Here is a 26,730-nt window from a genome sequence, read left to right as displayed (position 1 = left end):
GTTTTGTGGGATGTCCAGTTTATATGTAGAAACGCACATTGCAAAAGTGACTTCGTATGTTGGCGTATGTTGGGTATAAGTGTCTCTCCACTTGATTTTGCACTTCCAATGTGGCTCTTGTGGGAAAAAAAATAGTGAGTATCACTGGTCTAGAATGTTTCGCAGTATGGTATTAAACCCTTCTATCTCCATGTAGACCAAAGCAAACCAAGTAACAGGTCAGATCTGTGGAGAGGCGACCCTGCACAGTCAGAATACTTGTTTTTCTGAGAATCTTTGTGCTATAATATCATCTGTAATTGAATAAATGAAAGATAGAGCATTCCAATCAGAGCAATGACATATCCATAGAAACAAGCAGGTGACGAACCCACAAACAAAAAGTTACATAGTGCACATAGTTTTATTTTATTTCATTTTGTATGTATTTATTTATTCATGTTTTATTTCCTTTTAAAATTTTTCATCACATTACCAAGCTTTCAAAAAAAATAGTAAGCCACATCGCATTTACACCGTCTTTTGAATTCCTGCCCCGGCAACTCGCAAATAAACCCCAAATATCAAAGTCCGCATTTAGCTCCCCACTTCTATTTGAACACTGCCGGTGATTGGCACTGGGCCGTATGTATTTCATCAGAGCAAATATGGCGGAGAGTGACGGGGGTGAAATTAAAATTGCAACCCCTGTCAGCGCATCACAACCCCCCCCATCTCCTCTGCTCTTCATATTCTAAGTACCGGTTAGTTCAGCGCAAAATCCGAAATGCTGCGTCCGGGCCGGCGCTTTGTGTGTACGTGCGTGTGCGGGGAGATACGCGGTCCAGAAAACCACGGGAGGTATTTTAACCTGTCCATCAATGCAACAATGCAGTTTTTGAAAAGTGACAGGCACTTGGTACAAACTCAATGCAATTCTTCGCCGGTTCCACCATACCAGACCCCCGCCATTTTCTAATATCCCCTCCTTCCTCTTCCATATTTATTTATTCATTTCTTATTGGAAAGAAGGGCTGAATAGGCGTGATTCTTTTTGGCTCGCTTAATTAAAATATATAATTCATCGCCGCGTCAAATGATTTTGCTTGTGCGTCTTTGTGAGAAGTCCGATTTGGGAACATTTGCATTTAAATTGGAAAGCCAGGGGGGAAATACACCAGGGTGGCTAGTCGGCGCGTGAGTGTGTGTGTGTATACAAAGATAGAATGCATCCGTCACTTCAAGAAATGCACATTCATAACAGCTTGTCGGCGCTTCTTTGTGGAGTTCGGCGACCAAAAAAAAAAAATGTTTTGGAGGAAGGGAGTAAATATGTTTTTTTGAATTTTTGGAGAGGTGGGCTGTAATAGTAGTTTCAGCCACTCGTGTTGAAAATGTGCAAAATGGAGATAGTGGCACAAACAATTGCGTAACAGTAAAATGAGACTGAGAAATTTTGCATTGTATTCCTTCATAACAGTTTCATTTGAACAATAAAGGAGACTTGAATTTGAAAAAAGAAAAAGCAGATATAGCGTTCAAATTTGGTACAGTACGTGACCTTTTAACCTTTCTCTTGGTCTCCGTGGAAGTACTATTGCATTCCATGAAATACATCAATATGGCGGTGAACTTATGTATCACTATGGAGACAAGCAGGTCAGGTTATGGGTAAGATCTGTGGAGTGTATGTTTTTTTTAAAGTTTTTTTTTTTTTTTTGCAATAACATGTCTAATTGAATGATGCAAGTAAAACAGATTTAATGCCATACTGTGGTACATCCCCAGCAAAGTAACAACATTTATATTGATAAGCGAGTGGTGGACCCTGCACCAGAAAAGTTCCATAGTGCACCTTTAACATACAGAGAAATTTTGTAAAACAAAAAGTAAATTCAAGATCGAAATTATTTTGATTTGACTTTAATTGCATGATCTTATTCTCCTGCTGTTCTTGACCTTGGCGTTGCAACACTGTACCTGTAATTTCCCCTTTGTACCATTTTGTGGGACAAAAAAGGGTTATCTGTATTATCTGTATCTTAGGCAAAGACATCAGGTTTATTTTATTTTTGTTTGTTTTTTTTCCACAAAAATTTTTTAGACTGGGACAGGTTACATAAGGGTGTGATCTGTGAGGATGAGTTGTTTTACAGATGTAGGGAGTATTTTCTGTTACATATGGGTGAGTTGTTGTTCAGTTGTAGGGAGTATTATCTGTTACATGAGGATGAGTTGTAATACAGTTGTAGGGAGTATTATCTGTTACATAAGGGTGAGTTATAGTACAGTTGTAGGGAGTATTATCTATTACATAAGAGTGAGTCGTACAGTTGTAGGGAGTATTATCTGTTACATAAGGGTGAGTTGTTGTACAGTTGTAGGGAGTATTATCTATTACATAAGAGTGAGTTGTACAGTCGTAGGGAGTATTATCTGTTACATAAGGGTGAGTTGTTGTACCGTTGTAGGGAGTATTATAGTATGAATATAGTCCTGTATCTCTGACTGTTTGAGCGGAGCTGTAGGAGCCTGTCTGTCTGTCTGGTGCAGTGGGTGAGTTGTTGCACAGTTGTAGGGAGTATTATCTGTCCCTCTATGCACCCAATGTCCCTTTAGACTCATAATACAGGTTGATTTGGAGGACATACTGAGCTTTCTAATTGGTCGAGGACTAACCAACGAGGCAGCAGCGTTTGGCGAGTTTTGTGCATCTGTTGAAGAAGACACGAAAATACAAAATATAGCCAAGCAATACAGTATAATTGTCTGAAAATGTTTCTCACTCCAAGCTCCAAACACTGACAGAAAATCTCACTGGAGTCCGCTTTGGTACCAGATATCAATTTGACTAACGTTATAGCATATTGTTGTTACAAATCCTCTAATGAATTCCCTCTAGAAAATTTCAAAAAAGTCAAATTTACTGGCTGTGGATAGCTGTCAGAAAACCAAAACAAGATACAAACACGCCGCCAAAAACACACACGCGTTTGTCGAGATAATAATTGAGCTGACCAACTTATGGTGAGGGGACAATTCCCACAGGCTAGAAAGCTGCAAGTATTAAATTGGTTCTTTTCTTTTATATTTTTGTTTTGCTCTCAAATGCACAAAATCACAGGCGGTTTGTTTAAAAGAGTTATTTTTCCTGCCTGAGGATTGACACTTGGTAAATTGGTTACATGGAATAAAATTGTGTCCCACTCAAATACAAGGGCTAGTAAGTAAAATACTATTATCAACTTACATGTACAATTTCAATGATGTCTACTTAGCAAAAATAGATAAGCATAAAGGTATTGAACAAAAGGAAGGGCAGTTTCACTTTAAAACTACTCCTTTTGTAGCAGAACTCATTTAACTCAATGTCAGTGTAAATTCTGGTGTCTTTCTGGATGAAAGTCAAAACGTCTTGAAGAAAAAAAAAAAAAAAAACGACTATTAAAAGTGCATTGTGTTAGCCTGATTCATCAGCTGGTTTCACTTCGTGGAAAACGTCTAACCTCACAGCATTAGGATTCATTTGCTCGACGGTAGGCAGGGACTTTATAAATTTAACCAATCTCTGTTATTTGGTCATGATGTATGTTATGCTCCACTTCCCGTAGGAAGAAGGGCAATAACGTCTTTCCCCTTCATAAAATTCACTGCACATACTCTTTGTTCCGGCTTTAAATCCTCGATCATTGCCAATACAGAATGTCTGTCTTTGTCTACATCCATCTCAACCGCTTTGTTTACTGTTTTTCTGCACCACAAAAGGGACACGGACAGGCGCTTGAGTCTGACGTCATGGCTTCACAGCTCTTCACTGATTGGCCAGTGCGTGTTCTACAACTTTCAGGGTTCTTGCAAACCGTCTAGTGTATTCCGACCCCTGACCTATTCGCTGGAGAGAAATTAAATTGAGCAGAGGCACTAGCATTGTGTAACTTTTCTGGTGGAGGGTCCATCAAATGGTTTTCTCCATAGAGATGTTATTGCTTTTGTCTGGAATGTTTCACAGTATGGTATTAAACCTTTCTATCTTCATGAAGGTCAAACCAGACCAAGTTACAGGTCAGATCTGTGGAGAGGCAATGCCGCTCACAGTCAGAATGCCTGTTTTTCAAGGTATTTTTGAGCTATAAAACTACCTGTAATTGAATAAATGTAAGGTGGAGTTGTTTAATGTCACACTGTGGAACATTCCAGGCAGAGCAATGAAATATCCATAGAAACAAGCAGGTGATCTCCAACCAAAAAGTTACAGAGTCCACCTTTAAAAACTCCATGTAAAAAGCATTCTGAAAAAAAAAAAAAAAAAAATACAGTATATATCACTGGGACTAGTTATTTACAGTATTTTAGTACGAAATTACTAAACTGTGTTATGTTTTCTTTCTTTTTTTTTTCTCTTAAAAATTTCACAAAGATAAACACTATTTTTTTTATATTTGCCCGTTCATTAATTTGCATATGACAGTGTGAATGAACTCTCTTGCCCAAGTGCACAATCAAAGTCACAATTCCAGCACCCCTACTGTTACTTAATACTTTTAATCATCCATTAACAATATTCCACTAACCTAAGACATTCTAGTTACAAGGTCCACAGAATCCATAGAGACAGAATATATTTTGGAAGACTTTTAGGGGGTACATTATAATTCTACGCTCATATAGTAAAAGTGTGAGAGAAGGCGTAGTCTCCGCTGGGTACATGCATCAAACACAGCCTCCGTGTATGAGCGCAGCCTTGTTCATGACAGCGCCGTCCCACACTGTCCTTCCTTGGGGCAATGAGAACAACTTTTTGGAAAGGCAAAGAAGTCGAGGCATAGTGACAGCTCATCACCACGGCGACACACAGATCGCCTCTAGTTTATGGCCGTTAGGAGACTGGAATACAAAGTGCACCAGTAATTCATTCACTTGATAATGCAATGAAATCAGTGTGACGCTAATAAAAGATCCTCGGAACTGTCAAATTCGGTTACAAGAAAGTAAAATTTGATGCTTTTCTTATAGGTGCACTGTGCAACTTTTCTTGCTAGTCTCCGTGTAGATGTACTGTACTCATCTCTTTAGCCTGGAATGTTTCACAGTGCAACATTAAACTTATCTGTCTCCATGGAAACAAGCAGGACAAGGCTCACTCACACAAAGCATGTTCTTAAAGGTATTTCTGAACAATAAATTTATCTCTAATGAAATAAAGGCTGAATAGACGTTACAAAAAGTTACACAATGCACCTTTAACTTTTGTTTTCATTGGTCACTGTAGATGATCTCTCTATACTCATCCACGATAATGCTGTTACAGTGGAAAAGAGTTGCACATTCTTGCCTCCCAAGAAGAAGGTTTTGACTTCCAGGCCAAATCTTTCAAAGTAAGATACCCTAAAGGGACAGTTTGGAATTTTGAACATAGGTCCTCATTTCCTAGTGAGCCAGAGTGTTGGAGACATGTGGAGACATTTTTTTTTAAATATTCCATCCAGTCCTTGTATTTGCAGAGGTCGCTGGTGCTAGGCTAGTGCATGTCAATGGCCATAGTTAGCCTGCCACTAAAAACAGTCTTACCCACTCCACAAAACACTCGAGGCAAAACAGTTATAACGCCAGACTGTCGATGTAAATGTCTTTATCGATAAGTAAAACCAGCCTTGCATTTGAAGGATTTATGTCTGAGCAGCAGCAGTAAGTTGTACTTCCTGATAGAAAGCTTAGCAGCCGCGGACTGATATGTGAGAAAATAGTCCCTCAACATGCGACAATTCATGTGATGCAAGGTTAGTTTTATTTCAAACATTATTCTTTCGACACAGACATTTACATTGACAGTTTGGTGTAATAATAGATTTACTTCAGGTGTTTTGTGGAGTGGGTAAGACTGTTTTTAGTGGCACGCTAACTATGGCCATTGACTTGCACTAGCCTAGCACCAGCGACCTCTGAAAATACAAGGACTGGATGGAATATTTTTAATATAAGTACCCCCACATGTCTCACTCTGGCCCACTAGGAAATGAGGCCCTATGTCCAAAATTCTGAACTGTCCCTGATTTTTGGAGAAATATTTTGTCACAGCTCAAAAATGTGGGTGTGGCCTCGTAAGTCTTAAGGCTGGTTTATATATAGTCCAGTGTCAATCATACACAACTCCCTGATGCACCTGACAGCCAATCAGAAAGCTTGTAGTCTTTGTAGTGCCATGTTGTAGTGCGCCGTGTACGTGCACCTCGGTCAAAAATGCATAGAATTTCCAAGACTGTTTGATTACACAACTCTTGGAACAGCTTACGTTTGGCACAGAAATGACCAAAGTGATAAACAGAAATGCAAATGAAGTCATTTGGATTCCCATGATACACCTGTGTCCTGATTAGCTCAGCAGAAACTTGTTTGGATCAGGTCTGAGTCAGGACGCTCGCTCTCAGCTGCACGGAGCCTGACGCTGGACTTTACAGAAACACTGCAGGGACAAACATTCAAACTACAACTAGCTTTGATTCCTCCTCCTCCCGCTGGGTCAATCAAACATTTAAAAATAGTGCACAAAAATACTTCTAGCATGTAGTGTTAATCTCAGCTAACTGGCAATGCAAAAGGGCACGATTACTCTTCTCTTGAGCCTGATAATTGCGCAGACAAACTTTGATCCTGCACAGCTGATGAATCCTTGCAATTCCTCATGTCCTGTAGTGTGATATTAAAAATCATTTTGGTTAATAGGCCTTCAATACTTTAACAAGCACATGTTACATTTTTTATTTTTTTTGGATATATTATAATGTTGTTTCCTCCTCAGAAACATCCCCGGAGCCGTGTTTGTTCCACTGACAAATGTTTAACAGACAAATCTTGCATATTTAGGCTGAGTTCTCTCAAATGGAAAACGCTTGTGAAGTCATGTGGTAATAAACGAAGGGCTCAACAACATAGGCGGAGTTCGAGGGGGTCGGGGGGGTCACAGCCCCCCCACCCCCCCCAGTGGCTGAAATATGTCACAACGCTGAGTCTATAATATGGCCAATACAAATATTTACTTTAAAAAAAAAGTTTAATATTTTGAATTTAGTTTAAAACAAAAGGGTTGTATGAAATAAATATGAATCCTAGTCTGAACCAGGACTAAACCAGGACTAAAACTGGACTGAACCAGGTCTAAACTAGGTCTAAACTTGGACTAATCTTGGACTTGAGAGAGAGAGAGGGAGAACCCCAAGCCCTGACGTTAAAATGAATCTAGTAAACTGATGTTAAATGTTTGCCCCCCAAGTGCAAAAGTCAAACTCCACTTATGCTCCACAGTGTTTTTAAATTCCACCCACCTTCACTAGAATCATGTGGATAATTTCAGCCCTGGAATTACCAATCTCAACTGAACAAAAGGTAAAAGGAAGGTGTTAACATGGAAACTACTACTTCGTTGTGATCAGAGCATTTTGAGCTTTGGAGATGCAGACAGACAAATAATAAAGGATTACTTGGACATTTGTGAATGAAACAAAACACGTAACAACATTCTGAAAAGGTTTAGTTCACAAGAGTCAAGTTTGTGTAATTATAGGATCTTTTATTTTCATTACAATCTCACTTAACCCAAATTGATCCTTTTAAAATTTTGACATTCGACTCAAAAAAAAATTTTTTTCAAACTTGTAATATTCTGCATTAAATCACCCATTAACGAAATTACTTTTATCTTCACACTAAGCCCACACTGACCACAGTACACGGCAAACCCCGCTCATAACACTGCAATCCATCAATAACCGTCATCCCGATCATGCATCTTCACACGGCCAACAATACACAGTCGCCGCGGTAACCTTTAATACCGTGTTTCCCCGTGCTACATTACAACCTCTCCATCCCGTAGCGCCTTTTAGCTCAGCAACGCTAATTTACTCATCAATCACCCATGTTCGTGTACATTACCCCCGCGACGCAATGAGGCCCTCCGGTGACGCCTGTGGCATTTCAACCACACGTAAACACACAAACACTTCACTCGCGGTTGGCATTTGGCGGGCGTCGGAGGATAGGTGGATGGGACTGACCTTCTCCGTAGTCATTCGGGTTATAATTGCGCACTAAAGACCGCGTCAATTGTGTCTCGAGAGGGGAGCTGGTGTCAAACGCATAAACGGCGTGATCGGAAAGCGTATACACATCGGGGGTTTTTTGGGGATGGAGATGGGAGTGATGAATTTCTCTATTGATTATGTGTGACCGCGCTAAGCTAGATGTGATTTAACAGACCTGGAGGTGTCAGGTGCAATGTGTTGTGTACGGTTATAGCGCTGGGAGATGGACCATAAGGGAGGAGGTGAGTAAAAAGTTGAAGGTTATGGAGTGCAAAGTGTGGATAGATAGAAAAATGACCTTTCATTTTCCTCACGGTGTTCATTATAAAAAGTCTATATCTACTTACTAAGTTAAATTTCTGATTCATGTTACATTGTTTCCTCATAAAAATCATGCCTGGAGTTGTGTTTTGTTTCATTCACACAAATCCTGCATATTTAGTGTTTTAAGAGATTTCTCTCGAACAGAAAACACCCTATACCACCTTGTGATGTCATGTCGTAATGCTGGAAGTGTGCTTTTAACTCTTTCCCCCATGAAGACTACATTTGACGACCCTCCCTTGTTTCCTTAATGAAGTCTTTTGACACCTCCGCTGTATCTGTAAAGACGTGATTTGACGACCATTACAAACGGCTCGGTTTTTCACATGTAAACAGAGGCTGTGATAGGTGGGGGCCACTACAACCCATACATACTAATATATGTATGAGTTGTTCCAAGTAGGCGTCCAAGGGGGAAAGAGTTAAACTCCATACACCTTCACTAGAATTATTTAGATCATTTCAACCCTGGAAATTTCAGTCTCAACTAAACAAAATTTAAAAGCTACATGTTAACTTGCAAAACAAAACTCCTGGAATGTTTTCAATGAGGTAACAAAATTCTAACATGACTTAAGCCCAATTTATGGTCATGCTTCAAATTGCCTGCGTCGCGAAACAGAGTCTGCGTCGCCGTAAACCCCCTCCGCAGAGCGTCTGTGTCAATCAACATGCACCTCCAAAATGTTCTAACTACACATTGAAACGACGCAGACAATAAGGACTGTGATTGGCCCTTTCTATATAGATTTCCGGTACTCTACTTTCCCGCTTCATTTGGTGTAAATGAATGCCAGTTTTCAATCCTGGCCTCCTAGCGTTGTGGCGATGAATTACTTTGCGACGCATAGACCTTCCACAAATCAGAAATGACAGTGACAAGGTGACGGCAGTGTGAGTTGAGCCGACGCAGAACTGTAATTCGGCCTTTACAGTTCACAATAGTCAATTTTATAAGTCCTTTAACCATAGGCGGGATCAAGTCATCGTTGTGCAAGTCTCAAGTAAGTTTCAAGTTTTTGACCTCAAGTCCGAATAAAGTCACAAGTCAAATATAGGTAAGTCCAAGTCATCTGCTTTGAGCTTCAAGTCATTTCAGGTCTTTAAGTTTTAAGATAAATTGTACTTATAAAGTCATAGTATTTATATGTGATATTTATAGAGTATGTAAGAGTTGTAGAAATGCAAACTTTTCCGTTTTAAATGTTTTGACAAGATCTTAGTGTGAATCATTACAGTCAGAATAGAAAGAATTCAAATTTAAAAGTGCTTCTCGAGTCTTCTGAAGTCACAGGCTTCAAGTCCGAGTCAAGTCCCAAGTCACTGACCTTCAAGTCCATGTCAAGTCCCAAGTCTTAGTCCATTTTATCAAGTCAAGTCTCAAAATATTGACTCAAGTCTGACTCGAGTCTAAGTCACGACTTGCAAGTCCCAACCTCTGCCTTTAATATTACTTGAGTTTATACCTTTTTATCTTGACAAAAGTGTATTTTTAGTTCAGTATCTACCAATCGGACAAGACTTGTTGTAACCAACTTTAATGTACAATATGCAACTTTCTTGAGGTGGCACATAACCTGCATGATTCGATGGAAACACAGTTAAAACCATACTTCAGAACATTCTCCAGAGAATACAAAAGTTGGCCATTCAGATCACCACAGACTCTCACGATTCCAGCTCCTACAGATGAATGCTGTTGTTGTGTCCTTGAGCAAGACACTTAACCTGCCTTACCCCTGGTGTCTGCGTACACTGGTGTAGGAATGTGCATGTGAATGGGCGAGTGGTTCCTTGTAAAGCGCTTTGAGTGCCTTGAAGGTGGAAAAGCGCTGTATAAAAATGTGACCATTGACCACCATTTACTGTGGTTTTATAGTAAGAAAAATATCTTCTAGTACTGCACTTCACAGAAAATTAAAAGAACTGAGATCATCTTAACTTGAGTCCAGTGTTTTTCTAGTGTTTTCATAAATGTACAATATGACTGAATTGTTATTTATTGTTTTCGTATTTTGATTTTTAATGGTTTGGAATTTCTATTTTTCATACTGGCAGCTAAACTTGCTTCAATTTGAACCCTGGCATCATCCGAACTATTCATAAAACATCTGCTGAAATGAATGAATTTTAGAAACAGAGAACTAGATGGACTAAATATGCATTTCGGAAACAAAACAAAATACAACAAAACTGGAATAAACTGTTTTGACATTAGAGAGCTGTTAAAATCCCTGAGTTATAATCTTGTTTCCTCATCACAAACATACCTGAAGTTGTGTTTTGTTTCATTCACACATGTTTAACACACAAACCCTGCATATTTAGGCTGAGTTCTTCTTTGACTGAGAAAACACTCCACCTTGTGATGTCATGTGGTAATACAGAAAGTGCTCTGTGGCATTTTTAAACTCCATACACCTTCACTAGAATAATTTAGATAATTTTAGCCTTGGAATCTCCAATCTCTACTAATTAAAAGGTTAAAGGAGCTGTTAACTTGAAAATGAAAACTTCATGACATCAGAACTTGGAACAGAGCATGCTGGGTTTCGGAGATGTAGACAGACTAATAACGCAAGATTACTCAAACACGTTTCCGTGATTTAAACTGCGATGCCAGACTGAAAAAGGACTGAACCTGGACTAAACCAGGACTAAACCAGGACTACACCAGGACTACACCAGGACTAAACCAGGACTGAGTGTCAGGACAGGCCCGGAGGTGTACCCGCGTAGACTGTCGGGTGATCAGAACTGACATGGGGACCAGTCCGGGACCAGATTGGGACAAGGATCAGGACTGAGACCAGGACCAGACCGAGATTGAGACCAGGACTGAGACCGGTTTAGTCCTGGTTCAGTCCTGGTTCAGTCCTGGTTCAGTCCGTATGCCATGCAAAAGTCCGTCATCCCAGTTTAAGTCACGGAAACCGGAAACGGCCATTATCCGTTTTTTCCTTTATTCATTTAAACACAAAATTTAAAACTGATAAAACGAATTGTTATCTTTTTATTTATTTATTTTTTATTTTTCATTTTGGTTTTGGAGACAAATAATGAAGAAAATAGCTGTTTGTTCATTTTCCTGTTTTTGGTTTTATTTTGAAAAACTAATGGATGAATGATACACGGATTATGTGTGAATGAAACAAAACACAACTTAATGTACATTTTTGATGACGTAACAACATTATAACATGGCTTCACCCGTCACAAGATTCAGTTCTGCGTAACATATGTCCCTTTAAGATTCATTGTTAACAGCTAAAATCAACTCTTTAGAAGCTCTATCAATACTTCCCCTGGTATCTGAATCTCCGTGCCCCCCTCCCCTCCAATCCCATCACTTCCAGCTCCTGTGTATTTGTCTGCTAACTTCGTCTCCACCCGTCTCGACCATCTGGACCTCCTTGAGTGTCCCGCGGCAGATTTAGCGGTTCTGGAAAAACACGGCGCAACCTCCGAGCCCGCTCACCTCTGAACTCCATAAGTGAGTCAAAGCTAAGAAAACAGGGCGCGCAGTGTCGGTGGGTGGGTGCGACAGACCAGGGTGCAGCGCACGGGAGCGGGGTGGGGGTCTGGGGGTGGGGGCGGGTGATGTACGGGCTGTGATGGACTCTGAGGAGGTGTTTTCGCAGGGGGATAATCAGAACCAGACCTGAGGCCTTGCCCAACGTGGATGAAAAGAAATGGACATGGGAAGCGGTGGACGAGCTAAGGGGTTGGGTAGTGGAGTTGCGTGCGTTACTTCAGTAGATTCTTGCAAAAAATATATATACTTAAAGGTGCTCTATGTAACTTTTCTGCTGGAGAGCCCGTCAAATCCTTTCCTCCATGCAGATGTCATTGCTCTGCCTGGAATGTTCCACAGTATGACATTGAACAGCTCTACCTTAAATGTTTTAAGGGTTGTACAGAGGATTTTCCAAGGAAAGACAATATACAGTGACTGTCCTTTTTCAAATGTTGCACATGTGTGACTCCAACCCTCTTCCTCCACAGCTCCCTAAGTAGACACGCCTCCTCCCCCACCTCCTTACACTAGAAATCATGCCAAAACTGCTGAATTGCTGTTGAAGTCGCCTGTCCAGAAGTAATTTAGCGACCAGCGTGTTAGTCTTTAAACCCTTCACCTGCATCAGTGCACTAGCCTGATTCATCAGCCGGTTTCACTTTGTGGAAACCATCTGACCTCACAACATTACAATTCGTTCGCTCAATGGTAGGCTGGTACTTTTTTTTTTATTTAACCAGTCGCTGCTATTTGGTTGTGACGTATGTAATGCACTGCTAACAGGGCAAATCCCATAGGAAGAAGGGCAATAATGTCTTTCCCTTTGATAAAATTCACAAAACATTTTCTTTGCTCTGGCTTTAAATCCTCGATCTCGAGAATCATTGCCAATCGTTGCCAACACAGAATGTATGGCTCTGCGCTGATTGGTGCACGGACTCGCACTTCCGGGGTTCTTGCAAACCGTCTAGTTTATTCCGATTCTTGACCTAGTCACTGGAGAGAAATGAAATTGAGCGGATGCACTAGGTGGCGCCAGCCCGGCTATCAGTACATGCTATCGCCAACAAATGTCTAAGAATCACTTTAGTTTCTTTTCGTCTTCTTTCAGCGACCTCAAAAATATTGCTATTTTGAACTTACATTGACAATTTGAAACTAAAAAAAACAAAACAACAATCTTCCATTCATTCTTTAAATTACAGGTGGTAGTTGATAGCTCAAACATTCCTTGAAAAACACTCATTACGACTGTGAGCGGGAATGCCATTCCATAGATCTGACCTGTAACTTGGTCTGGTTTGGTCTCCATGAAGATAGAAAAGTTTTTGATGGAACCTCTGCCAGAAAGTGTGCACCTTTAAGAGTATTGCTCTTTTTCTTTTTACCTGGTACTGTAACTGAAGTAAAGTAGTGTTGTCATAATACAAACATTTCAATTTTGATACTATGGAATTGAATCAGTGCTCCGATACTGGTTACAATACCACAATGAAGATACAAATGCACCTTTTTTGGTAACAGAATGTTATTTTCATTTGCAAAACAATAGTACTGTCTTTATCTTGCAGGTAGCACCCAAAACATTTCATCAAGGTAACTACAGTGAACCAAGGTGACAAAATTAAAGTTTTTGGATTTATACATTTTTGAAACCTAAAACATTGTGTAACCTATCTTTTAATTTGGTCGTTTTTTATATATATTTTAGGCGTGCCTGTTGGAAACCTGACTACCAAAACCACCGATCACTCACACTACATTCACACAGTGTATATTGAAATGTCATGCCCAAGGACACAACAAGCACAGGTCTGAGCTGAAATTGAACCCCAGATCTCACTTTACCATCTCAGGCAACTGTCAATCATGTGTACACTATCAATCAGCACTTATGCATTGGTATGATTATTTCGAGTTTAAAATCACAACAAATAAATTAAAAATCTGCTTTACATTAAAATACGAACACGTTACCGCATTCCAACATCTGAATAAATATGTTTGGCTAATCAGAACCAGATCGGCACATGGTAAGTCCTCGCTCTCCCTTTCCCCCAAAGCTAATATGGTTGACCTGAGCTAACTGCGTCTCTCTCCGTGTGATATACAGGTCCACATAAACTTCAAAGTAACATTCTGAGGCGGTGCGAGCCTGCTGTCACTGAGCGGACACCGGCCAGAGAGCTGTTAGCATGTCCGCCATAAGCTCATAATGGCTACCACATTTCACCTCAGAGGAGAGTGCGTGGTTAGCGAGCCGGCTGACCCCAGTTTCACAAGCAATTAGCCCAACCATACATGGCCTCTCCTGTTAGGGTTAAGGAGGTTGCTAAGCTGTAGGTTATTTTAGTGCAGGCTCCGTTTGAACAATAAGTGCTGCGATGTTTTACAATGGGCAATTTGCAAGAATCTATTCATACTTTGCAGTGATATCATGTTTGGGGTGTTCTACATGTATCTCTAGGCATGTACCGATACTGATACTGGAATGAAATATCAGCATCGGTCCTTGAAAATGTGCTGGATCAGGAATCAGCTCCAAAATAATATAAAATTCTGCCAATATATGTTTTGCAAGGCCCACATTATTCTCAAAGTCAGTCACCTCAAGTCCGAGTCAAGTCCCAAGTCAAAGACAGGAAAGTCCAAGTCGAGTTTCGAGTCACTGGCCCATAAGTCCAAGTCAAGCTCAAGTCGTCTGCTTTGAGCTTCAACTCATTTTGAGTCTTTAAACCAAAGCAATAGGTTACATTTTTGCAATTTCTATGACTTTTATACTAAATTGTACTTAAAAAGTCATGTTATATTTATATCTGAGTATTTATATAAGAGTTGTAGAAATGTTAATTTTTCCTTTTAAAAATTTTTGACAAGGTCTTAGTGTGAATCATTACAGTGAGAACAGAAAGAATTCAGATTTAAAAATGCAGTTATGTTATCATGTAGTCTGCACTGAAATGGGAGGATCAAGTTCTATGTAGTTCCCTCTGTTTTACTGTATAGTACTGTATACTGCTGTATTGTACTGTGTATTACTGTAGTACATTTGAGGATACCATATCACAGTACTTCAGTTCCAACCAAAGTAGCAAACAGAGAAGTGGGATGGACATTTTCCAGTTTGTTCCTGTAAAATTAAGCACTACATGTATCAACTGAAAAGAAAAGTATTTTCTAAATACATATATATTTTTAGCAGAGGTACCAAGTCTTCTCAAGTCACAGGCCTCAAGTCCAAGTTAAGTCCCAAGTCTTGGTCTATTTTATCAAGTCAAGTCTCAAGTCCGAAAAATGTCGATGTAATGTTTGATCTTTTAATGCAAAGTTGTTCCGTAACAATCTCCCTTTGACCTTTCGTTCAGTAGTGATCGGAAATTCCAGAGCTGAAATCATCCATATGATTCTAGTGAAGGTAAATGGAGTTTAAAAACACAGTGGATGCAAGATTTGTGAGTTGAAATATGTGTGAATGAAGCAAAGCACAACTGCAGGTATGTTTGTGACGAGGAAATAACATTCTAACATGTTTTTCTAGAGTTTTCATAAATGGTACAATATGACTGAGAATTGTTATTTATTGCTTTTGCATTTTTATTTGTAATGGTTTGGAATTTCTTTTCTTTTCCCTACTGGATATAATCCCACTGGCAGCTAAACCTTCTTCAATTTGAACATTGGCATCATCAGAACTATTCATAAAACATCTGCTGAAGTGAATGAATTTTGGAAACAGAGAAGTAGATGGACTAAATATGCATCGGAAACAAAACAAAATATAACAAAACTGGAATAAACAGTTTTGACATTAGAGAGCTGTTAAAAGCCTGGAGGAAATAACATTCTAACATGGATCAGAAAATAGCATAATATGGGCCGTTTAAAATGAAATAAATATTATAGCAGGCAAAATTACAAATTCTAGACAAACATGTATTGCAGGTGTAGTCAGGCTGGCCCCACCTAGTGCCTCTGCTCAATTTCATTTCACTCCAGCAACTAGGTCAGGAATTGAAATACACTAGACGGTTTGCAAGAACCCGGGAAGTTGAAGACCACGCACCAACCAATCAGCGAAGAGCTGTGAAGCTATGAAGGATCTCTTTTTGTGGTACAGCACAACAGTAAACAAAGCGGTCGAGATGGATGTAGACGAAGCCAGACATTCTGTGTTGGCAACGATTCCCGAGATCGAGGATTTAAAGCCGGAAAAAAGACAATGTTTGGGGAATTATATCAAGGGGAAAGATGCTATTGCCATTCTTCTACTTCGGGATTTCGCGCATTACAAAAAAGTACCCACCTATTGTCGAGCGAATGAATCCTAATGCTGCGAGGTCAGACAGTTTCCATGAAGTGAAACCAGCTGACAAATCAGGCGGGTGAGCGGGGCTGCCTCGCCACAAATCTGATCTGTAACTTGGCCTGGTTTGTTTTCACGGAGATCGAGAAGTTCAGTGTGATACTTTCTACATTACAGGACAGAGGTCTCCAACGTTTTTCTTCTGGGGAACCACCTTTACAAAAAACAATCCAAAGAGCTTCTAAATTTTTGCAGTCACAAGAAATTGAGCATAGGAAAGCCTTACATGGGGAACAGTTAGATGCCTATAAAACATAAAACATTTACAGGATTTATTCATTTTATTAGTGCACAAAGTTACGTTTACAATGGTAGTTTGTTTAATTTGAGTCATTCAGCACAATATGTATAATTCAGAAATGCTTTGGTGAGCTACTTCGAAGGAGGTTGGAGAGCTACTGGTTGGAGACCCATGTTCTCGGGAATAACATTTCCGTAGAAACGAGCAGGTAGCAGAAATTCCACCGCAAATATTACATAGTTCACGTTTAAATGTACGATTTTCCCTCCTTATCCGTGTTAGTCCAGGCTCCAGGTATGTGTCATAACAGCAATATTGAGTTTTCCTACTCAAAAAAAGAAACCATTCTAGTACATTCCCAGGGCAGCCTCTTATAAGCCCTTCAAAATAAACATAATAAAAACATTGCAGTTGGAATGAAACTGAAAGTAATCCGGGGGAGGCATGAAGAGGCCTGACCATACTGGACAAACATGACTTCTCCTGGACTCCGCTCTGTGTATTTGAGCGCGTTCACTTTCCAGTCTGAAAACCGAAGAAAAAAAAAATAAAAATCACATATTTACCCAGCCTGTTTGCTGAGCGTCTTCAGTAAATACAACACAGTAGCTGCACACATATGATTCCTACAGTTTTCCAACCGGGGACACTGGTTTAATAGAGTCCTCACCTCACCGCAGGGGACTATTTGCGGAGTTTTGCGTCCTTGGGCTTTCCCTGAGGTCTCTGGATTTTCGATGGGTGGCCCGGTTGGCGGTGGAAGGATGAAATCTGGGGCTGAGTCTGCTCCGCGGTGCGTACAAACAGCCGGGACAGAGATAAGTGCACCTAAGTAGTGTTTATGCTAATTTACACTGTGGGCCAAACATGCACGGAGCTGGGTGGTCCGCTAAACTCGCTAACCAAGTAAACATGCTTGGTTTACTATATCAGGGCGTTAGAAGTACAGGACAGCGTCTGTAGATAGGTTCCGAGGAAGTTTGTGCAAATCAAAAGTAGGTCAAATTGGCCCGAGACAAAACAAAACCCAAAATCAATATATAATTAAAAGTCCTTTTGTGAGTTTTAATGGTATGAAGCTCACAAAAGCATACCTGAAGTTGTGTTTTGTTGCATTTGAACATAATCCTGCATTATTATTCCGTCCATATCTTCAAAGCTCAAAATTCTCAGTTCCTCTTTGTGTAGTCACGGGGCGGTAGTTTTCAAGTTGATATCTTTTACCTTTGGTTCAGTGGAGATAGGTAATTCCAGGATTGAGGATTTGTGTGTTAAACATGCGCAAATAAAACAAAAGACAACTCTAGGAATTTTAAGGTTTTTGAAGAGGAAACAACGTTATAACATTGATCAGAAAATAACGTGATATGGGTCCCAACGATTAGCCTGATTCATCAGCCGGTTTCACTTCGTAAAAAACGTCAGATCTCGCAGTTAGAATTCGTTTGCTCGATGGTAGAGGGTACTTTTTTTTTTTAACCAATCGTGGCTATTTGGTCGTGATGCATGTAATGCGCCGCTAACTGGGCTAACTGATATATTAAGCTTTTCCCAAATCCCGTAGGAAGAAGGGCAATAATGTCTTTCCCCTTGATACCAGACATTCTTTTTTCCGGTTTTAAATCACATACAACACAGAAATGGATAGCTTTTTGCTGATTGGCTGGTGCCCGAACTTGCACTTCCGGGGTTTTTGCGAACCGTCTAGTGTATTTTGATTCCTGACCTAGTTGCTGGAGAGAAATGAAATTGAGCAGAGGCACTAGGTGGCGCCAGTCTGGCGAAAATAATATAGCCAAGGGAACAGCATTTCCATGGAAATAATTTAGGTAATATTTGCCTAATAAATTAAATATTTGTGGCTTTAAAATGCTTTGTTTAAAAGAAGGAGTTATACAGCACGACATCTCAGGGGTTCACAGCATTGGTCCTTTTTGGTTTAATTTGAAGACAGCATGGAGCCAAACCTAATGAAACAAATGCTGCTTTGGGCGACAGTAGCTCAGTCGCTAGAGAATGAGTCCACTGACCCTCAGGTTGGCGGTGCGATTCTGCCTTCCATACGTGAATGCTGTTGTTATGTCCTTGGGCAAGACATTTAACCCACCTCGCCCCCAGTGTCTGTACACTGGTGTATGAATGTGTGTGTGAATGGGTGAGTGGTTCATTGATGTAAAGCACTTCGCCTTGAAGGTGGAAAAGTGTTATATAAAAATGTCACCATTTACCATTTGTTAATGATGATGTTTACGGTGATGTCAGCTCCAAGAGGCTCTATTCATGTGACAAACCAGGAGGACATTTGGAAACATGTTACCTACACTGGGCTCGCCGACCGACTGTGATAAAAAGCATAATAAAACCATGGATTCAGCAACCTTTACCAGTGGCCTTCACAACCTGCCAAAGTTTTCAAAGTTTAAGGATTATTTGCCAGCAAATTGAAATTAATGCATTATAAATTATTAAATTATACATTATGTATTATGTATTTGTTATTAAAATGGTGAAAACTGAGGTATTGTTGTAATTGTTGATTAGCCGAACAAAACAGAACACTACAATGACATGGAGATGAAGAAAACTGTGCCATTTTCAAATTTTTCTTAGATTTTGTCAGACTTATTACCGCGAACAGAACCCGCCGGAAGTTGTCATTGCATGCTTCAAAATGTTTCCCTGGTTTGTGACGTAAGCGTGAGTCTATTGGGCAATGCAGTGGACGCCAGCAGGCTTTTTTTCTTTCAGTAAGTTTAAACTTTAGATGAATATTGCATTGATTATAACTATATTACCTTTTTTGACTGGTGTGAGTGCTTATAGAAGTGGCTTCAATTATCCCTACGTTCTGTCTGCACAATGTCACATCACTGTCCTCGGCCCCAAACAGGGTGACATCTAAAGTTGTGGATCCTCGTGCACCTCCGGCACACTGACCCATAATGCACGCTAACCTGCTGACAGTGTACACGCGTCGGATGCTAGGACAGCACTATAGCGTAGAGGTGCTCACTTAGTCACCGCTGCTGCTGCTGACTGTACACTGATGTCATTATGTTAGCTCAGGACTCCGAGTGGGTGTGCGTGTGTGTGCGTCCGACAGCAAGAGAGAAAAGTCATCCATTATCTCAACAGCTCGAGGTAGGTGGATAGGTAGACAAAATGTGTACTTAAGTTAGTGTTGTGTTGGTTCTATTCTTCAAATAGATGTATGATCTAAATTACGCTGGTTAGTAAAATCCAGTTGACTTTGTACTGAATGTAGAAAAGAAACAAAAATAGAGGGGAAAAAAATGGCTGAAAGTGAAAGTATTATATAAAGAGACAGCAACTAACCAACATACATAATATCTGGGTTAAGAATTTGATTTGATGTCAGAATTGTTGGAATAGGCCATCAAACTTGAATACTAAATATTGTATGAAAGTAAAATGCACAAAAAACTAATACTGCCGCTTAGTCATTACATTATGTTCTTTCAGTGTATGTTTTTTTTTTTTTTTTTTTTCCATTATGGGCTTTTTGGGCCAATATTTGCCATTTACAGACTTTTTCAATCCATAGCAAGGTCTACAAATGTATCTTGAGTTACATGTTTGTGTAAACAACTGGCTGATCCCAAGGGCAAGACTCCAGCATAAAAATAGAGTAATGTAGTGTATTTACATTATTTATTTACTGTAACACAAAATGGCAATGAACAATACAAAGGATAAACCAAGAAACCACAACACATAGACTATACCAATGAAACCTTCTCCATATTGAAGCACTCCTGGATGAATGAAGCACAACGTCGTCTCATTATGCACTGTAAACCCAAATAAGTTACTAAACTCAGAATAATTGAGGCAATCGATTACCTCAATTATTTTAACTTAACTTATCTTCCATAATTCAAAAGTTTGGATGGTTTGCTACTTGTACCTTTTGATAACATGCAGAGTTTTCAAACTACTATAGAATCATTTTATTAATTTTCAGTTTTGTATATAGTTCATGATTTTGTACACACATTGTGCACACAATCCAGTACATCCATCTGTATCTACACACATTATAGGACACATATATTATACAACAAACACATGATATTATACATATATTAGATTATACACACCGTAGGAGGGAGATTTTACTAGTCTAGTCTAGTTTAATAATATGTGGCCATACTGGCTTGTCAAAGCCTGATCCTGTCAGATCTCAGAAGCTAAGCAAGTCCAGGCCTGGTTAGTACTTGGATGGGAGACCACTGGGAAAATCAGGTGCAACAGTGGGGCGCCAGTCACAAAAACTCTTATTGTGTCCTTAGGCAAGACACTTCACCTAGTATGAAAGTGGCGAGAGTGATGGTGGTGGTCAAAGGGATCTATGGCGCCGATTGGCATGGCAGCCAGTATGTCCCAGGGCAGCTGTGGCTACAATAGTATCTTACCACCACCGGGTGTGGTGAAAAAGAATAATGAATCTATAAAATGCTCTGTAAAGTGTCTTTGTGACATATGTCTGTGAAAAGCGCTATATAAATAAAGACTTACTTACTTACACATTACATCTTTTTTGTTTATTTATTACTTAATTCTACTAAGTTGTACCTCATGTTTTTAAGTTACGCTCACTCATACACACAATAGTTCCCTTTAATAAAAAAAAAAATAGTTAAAATTACTCAAAAAGAAGAACATGTTGCAGCAACTTGATATAATTAAGTTAGAAGGACTAATTCTAAAACTTTGAGTATATGCAATTTAATCTGTTTAATTACTTTGAACGTTCATGTTTACAGTGCATGTGTGTAAACATACAGACATATAACACTCTTCTGTTACCATTTTGATGCATTAGCTGTTCAAAAAGGGAACAAGGAGAATGTGTGCAGTGCAAAAGTGCAAAAGTTTAAAGGGCCCATATTATGCTGTTTTCTGATCTCTGTTAAATGGAGTTGTGTTTTGTTCCATTCACACATGTTGAACACACAAATTCTTCATATTTAGGCTGAGTGTATCTCTCAAACAGAAAACACTCTGTTCCACTTTGTGATGTCATGTGGAAATACAGGAAGTGCTCGACTGTGTTTTTAAACTCCATACGCCTTCACTAGAATAGTTTGGGTGACTTCAGGCATACGGGTGACTCAAACATGTGTGGATGAAACAAAACACAACTCAACGTATGTTTTGGATGAGTCATAACACTTAAAGTTCACAATTTCACGTAATATAAGTGCAATTTCTTTAAGTTGTTAAATATGTAAATGTATATATGTCATTAGGTTCTTTTTTCAGACGAGTTTGTCTTTTGGTCTTCACTCTTGATCTGAAAAAAGAACCTAATAACATAAATTGATAGGAATACCAAATGAACCTCGTTGGACTACTTTTGAGGATAATTTTCCAATACTGATACTCAACTTATGAATACAGGCATTTCAATAAAGGACAAATAAGACACCTGGTATAGATAAATCTGTCCAGTACGCTGCTGGTGGAGAGATTCTGACAAAGAAAACAAAGAAATGGCCCTAACATAACTAGTATATGTTATTTACTGTAGTGTAGATATTTGCATAACACTACCAATCCTCATATTTGTACTTTTGATACTGATACTCCCATCCTCAAGTACTACCTACCTTTGCCCGTAACCTGTACACATTCCTGCTATCTGCTACTATGTTTTCCCTCTTCCTCCTCCTCTCTTTTTCTGTCACTTCTCCAAGATGGCTGTCCTCTTGCTCCCTGTGTGATCTCACCCTGCCGCCCCTGCCTCTCCGGATGACAACATGACTTATTTAAACAGAGAGAGACGACTTCCCAGAGGAGCTGTAGTGAGGATGAGACACCAGTGAGTAAGAGGGGTGATGACGCGAGATATACAAATCTGACTGCAAGACTTTGTCATTTTGCAAAAGTGCGAAAGTGTTTTTGTTCACTCTAGGCACTGGATACATCCGCTCTGTTAAAGGTCCCATATTACGTAAAATTGTCTCTTGTGAGTGTTAGGCCATGTTAGAATGTTGTTACCTCATCAAAAACATACCCAGAGTTGCGTTTTGTTTCATTCATGCATGTTTTAGTAATCTTGATTTGTTTGTCTACGTCTCCAAAGATCAAAATGCTCTGTTCCACCTTGTGATGTCATGTAGTGATAGTTTTCAAGCTAACAGCTCCTTTTACCTTTACTTCAGTAGAGATTGGCAATGAATGAAACAAAACACAACTCCAGTTATGCTTTTGAGGAGAAAACATTATAACATGAATCAGAAAATAATCTAATATGGGTCCTTTAAAGGACAAATATTTTGCAAAATTTACTTTTTTCGAGCTTTTAACCATGTGAAATTGTTTTATATTGTTGGCTCCTCATCAAATACAGACATGGTAGAGATGTGCATCACCTGTGGTATCCAAATGCTCTACTGCAGGGGTATCAAACTCCAATTCACAGAAGCCAAAATTAAAAACTGGGACTTAAGTCATGGGCCAAACTAAATATTTATTGAAAAATTTCACAACATCTGCATTTTTAATCTTCTTTTAAGATATGTAATGTTAAACTTTTTCTTTTTTCTTTTAAAATAAATGTTTAATAATAGTTTTGCTTAAGCATTGAATCCAGAACAAGCATAATATAAAATAATAACAACATTTTAAATAAATAATGTCTCTATAGTCTATCTGCAGCTCCAATACATATTTTATATGATTTTGCGGGCCAAATTTGGCCCCCAGGCCTGAGTCTGACATGTCTGCTGTACCCGCTTTAACTTAATGTGGTGATAACATCAGCAACTGCATTTTGTTTCATTCGCACTTTATTTTTTTTTTTTTTTTTGATCCATTGATTCAAAATGGTCAAAAATGTTTTGCCAAAATTGTTGTGTCACAGGTAAAAATTTGGATTTCTCCTGCACAGTTTATACTGTTTCATTACACGCATACACCATCAGTCAAAAGTTTGGACTCACCTTCTTATTCAATATCTTTTTTGTTTGTTTGTTTTTACTACTTTCTATATTTCAGATACATACAGAACACATCAAATATATGAAGCAAGATATATGGAATTATTTAGTAAAGACCAAGCAAAAAATATGAAATATATTTACAACATTATTAAACTTTTTTTTTCCTGTATATCAAATTCAAGTATCAAAAGAAAGTAAACGAAAAAAAAAAAAAACATTGAGTGAGAAGGTGAGTCTAAACTTCTGACTGATGGGGTACATGAATTTAAAGAAGATAATTAAGATAATAATCATATTAAATACTAATATTAATCCCATCTTTTCCTGTTCCATTGACTCTTCTCTTTACTTTATCCATCTCGTCCTCGTGTTTGCATTTGACTTTATTTCCTGGCCCGGTGACAGTGTTTCCTCTCTCTCAGTGCACAGAAAAGTTCCCGGAGGAGAGGCTGTGGTGAGTAAGCCCGCGGTGGTGACATGTGAATACAAAACTGAATGCAACACTTGAGACCTGCATAAAGACGGCCTTATCTCACACTGTCATTAACTATGCACCAGTCTGGGAGGAGATTCAAGAGAAGGACTGTAGACTTCTTTGGAAATTGATAATGAACATATTTATACATTATACGAAAGGCCCTGTACCATGTATCTGAGAGGAGTATTTGAGATTTGACAGTACAAATACACCGTATAAACAGCACTCCAGGTCAAAATAAGTTATCTGTATCTAATTAGAAACCGTCCAGTAATCAGGAAGTGTGCGTCAGCATGTTAGTTGTTGTTAGTTTTACCGTCAAAACTCTGGTCTCTGAGAACTGTAAAAAACTCGGAATGCATAAGGGAAGTGAGGAAAAACTTTGGACCACTGCAAAACATTCAAAATGAACTAGTTCTGTTTGTGCCTTTACAGAAGATATGTTACGCTTTCTTGAGTATTAAACTGAAATATGTGTCGATTTTTTACTTTGCAAACTGTAATATTGATCTAAAAAAGAGTTCCTGTTCAAAACTGAGGAATTGAGAAGCTCAGTCTCTTGATATTAAATTTTCAGCCAAGTAGTACATTTTCAGCTTTTTATTTTTATGGTTGGAAACATCTGTGTAACATCGTTGGGCTCAGAAGTAATGTTTATTGTTTTTTTTTTTGTTGTTTTTTTTTATAGTCGGTTAGTCGATAGTCGAGTTGGTGGATATAGGGCAGGCATGTCCAAGCTATGGCAAATTTTTCATGGCCCTCAGGCTTCCAGGAGAATTGGCCCAAATTACCTTGCAACAATTCAAAATAAACTTTTTGCTGCAAGTTTTTTTTTTTTTTTATCTACCATGATAAAGCTAATATTTAATATTTAGTGTGTGGTTTCAAGGATTTTAGCATGAATAAAGACTGATGGCTCATTTTGACGTATTAAACATGCACATATTTGAATTATTCACTGTACTGAGCACCAGTCTACGGCCCTCGATCGGCCCTCTGCTTCGTCTGTGTTTAGATATGTGGCCATTGATGAAAAAATTTGGACACCTCTGATATAGGGGGTAGGTGAAAATGAAGATTTTCTCAAGTCGCAGATGCAGGACAATTGGTGATTTCTCAGATGGGAGGCAAGAGACAGTTTTTGTTTTTTTTGGTTTGTTTTTTGTACCTTATCATGAAATATCCAAAGGTTAAACACACAAATGTTGAACCTGATCATTTTTATTCTTGACTGGACCCATGAACTCACTGAATTACCCTCCACATCTCTGTTAAATATCCATCCATTTTCTTCTGTTTATCTGGGGCCGGGTCACAGCAGTCGGGTCGCAGCGATCTAAGCAGGGACTCTCACTACTTCCTTCACCCCAGGCACTTCCTCCAGGGGGATCCCGAGGCGTTCCCAGTCCAGTTGAGAGACATAGTCCCTCCAGCGTGTCCTGGGTCTTCCCTGGGCCCTCTTTACGGTGGGACATACCCGGAACATTTTCTGAGGAAGACGCCCAGGAGGCATCCAGACCAGACGCCCGAGCCACCTCAGCTGCTCCTCTAGACATGGAGGAGCAGCTCCGAGCTCCTCCTGTGTGACTGAGCTCCTCACCCTATCTCTATCATCTCCTGTTAAACATAATTGGCCTATAGATTGCTGTGATGTCATCTGAAACCCACAATTCAGGATTACTCAGACCTGCATGACTCAACAGAAGTATGACTCTGAGTAAGCCAGTGATGAGGAACTTTTCGTGGTTTGGCCCTGTTTAATCCTCACTTAGACTTGGTGTGGTCCAGGTTTAGTCCCAATTTTGATGCGGTGATAACGCCAGTATGCTAAACACTGCCTAAACCTGCAGATACACTGGTGTTTTATTATGACATATTTTATATAGTGTTGCATTTCATTTGCCCAAAGCTCTTGACAGTCTTAGTCCCACAAATTTACAGGGGAAATAAAAATGGAAATGTGGCTATTCTGAAAGAAAAAGTAATTTCAAATAGCTCCCATAGATCTGGACCCCGGCCTTGTAGCAAAGTATGAAAGCGATAATAGAGTACAGTATTGAATATAACAGTACACAATCTATACTGCTCAACGTGGGCCATTATTAGTGAATTGAATTTCTTAGGAAGGAATGGCTTTGATTTATGGAGCTTGTTGAAATGACTAAACTCATCCCCGTAAGCCCTTCCAAACATGCCCTTGAGCAAGGCACTGACACTCCACCCGCTGCAGCGAGATTGCCTCCGGCCACCGACAACGCGCATCCTAACCCGGGTTAAACTGTGCACCGACCGCGACTGAGATTTCTCCGAGGCACACACCGCAGTCAATAGTACCTGAAGGTGAAATTATATAGTTTAATTTCCTTCTGCTTCAGCGGCAATCATCAGAATTCTTATTATGTTCTGGAAATTGTTAGGAGCTGTCCGACACAAGATTACACTCATTGACGAATGTATTTATTTATTGCAAGCGTTGGCCAAGTGAGTGCGTCATTTCAAATAAGTGGCCATTTTCATACGGGTCATTACTCATGCGAAGAAAGGAGATTAGGATTCAATCAAAGAGCAAAAATAGAAAAGAAAGGAACACCTAGGATGCGTTTCGATTCAAGTCTGAGTCGAGTCAATAAGCCCTTAAGTGTATGTAAACAATAGGAATGATGCGTTTTAAAGGCTGGTCGTAGATGGAACGTTGACCCTAATGGATTTTCAATGGGCGAGTTAGTGATGGCAACCAAAGTTCAGAGATGAATATTGGCAACCACTTAAGCGTACATACATA

At 39.4% G+C, this 26,730-nt stretch overlaps 1 protein-coding gene and 1 pseudogene across 1 annotated transcript in view; one reads left to right on the top strand and one right to left on the bottom strand.

Moving 5' to 3' along the window:
* The window catches only part of cntfr (ciliary neurotrophic factor receptor), a 667,317-nt gene that overhangs the window by 373,190 nt on the left and 267,397 nt on the right, over positions 1 to 26,730 (bottom strand). The window lies entirely within an intron of this gene.
* Positions 20,663 to 20,780, top strand: LOC129409075 (5S ribosomal RNA; annotated as a pseudogene).

Source organism: Boleophthalmus pectinirostris, unplaced genomic scaffold, assembly GCF_026225935.1.
Source record: "Boleophthalmus pectinirostris isolate CB_2022bp ecotype Guang Dong unplaced genomic scaffold, ASM2622593v1 HiC_scaffold_18, whole genome shotgun sequence".
NCBI classification, from domain to species: Eukaryota; Metazoa; Chordata; class Actinopteri; order Gobiiformes; family Gobiidae; genus Boleophthalmus; species Boleophthalmus pectinirostris.
Note: the sequence above shows the minus strand (reverse complement) of the source record. Positions and strands in the feature narration are given on the sequence as shown.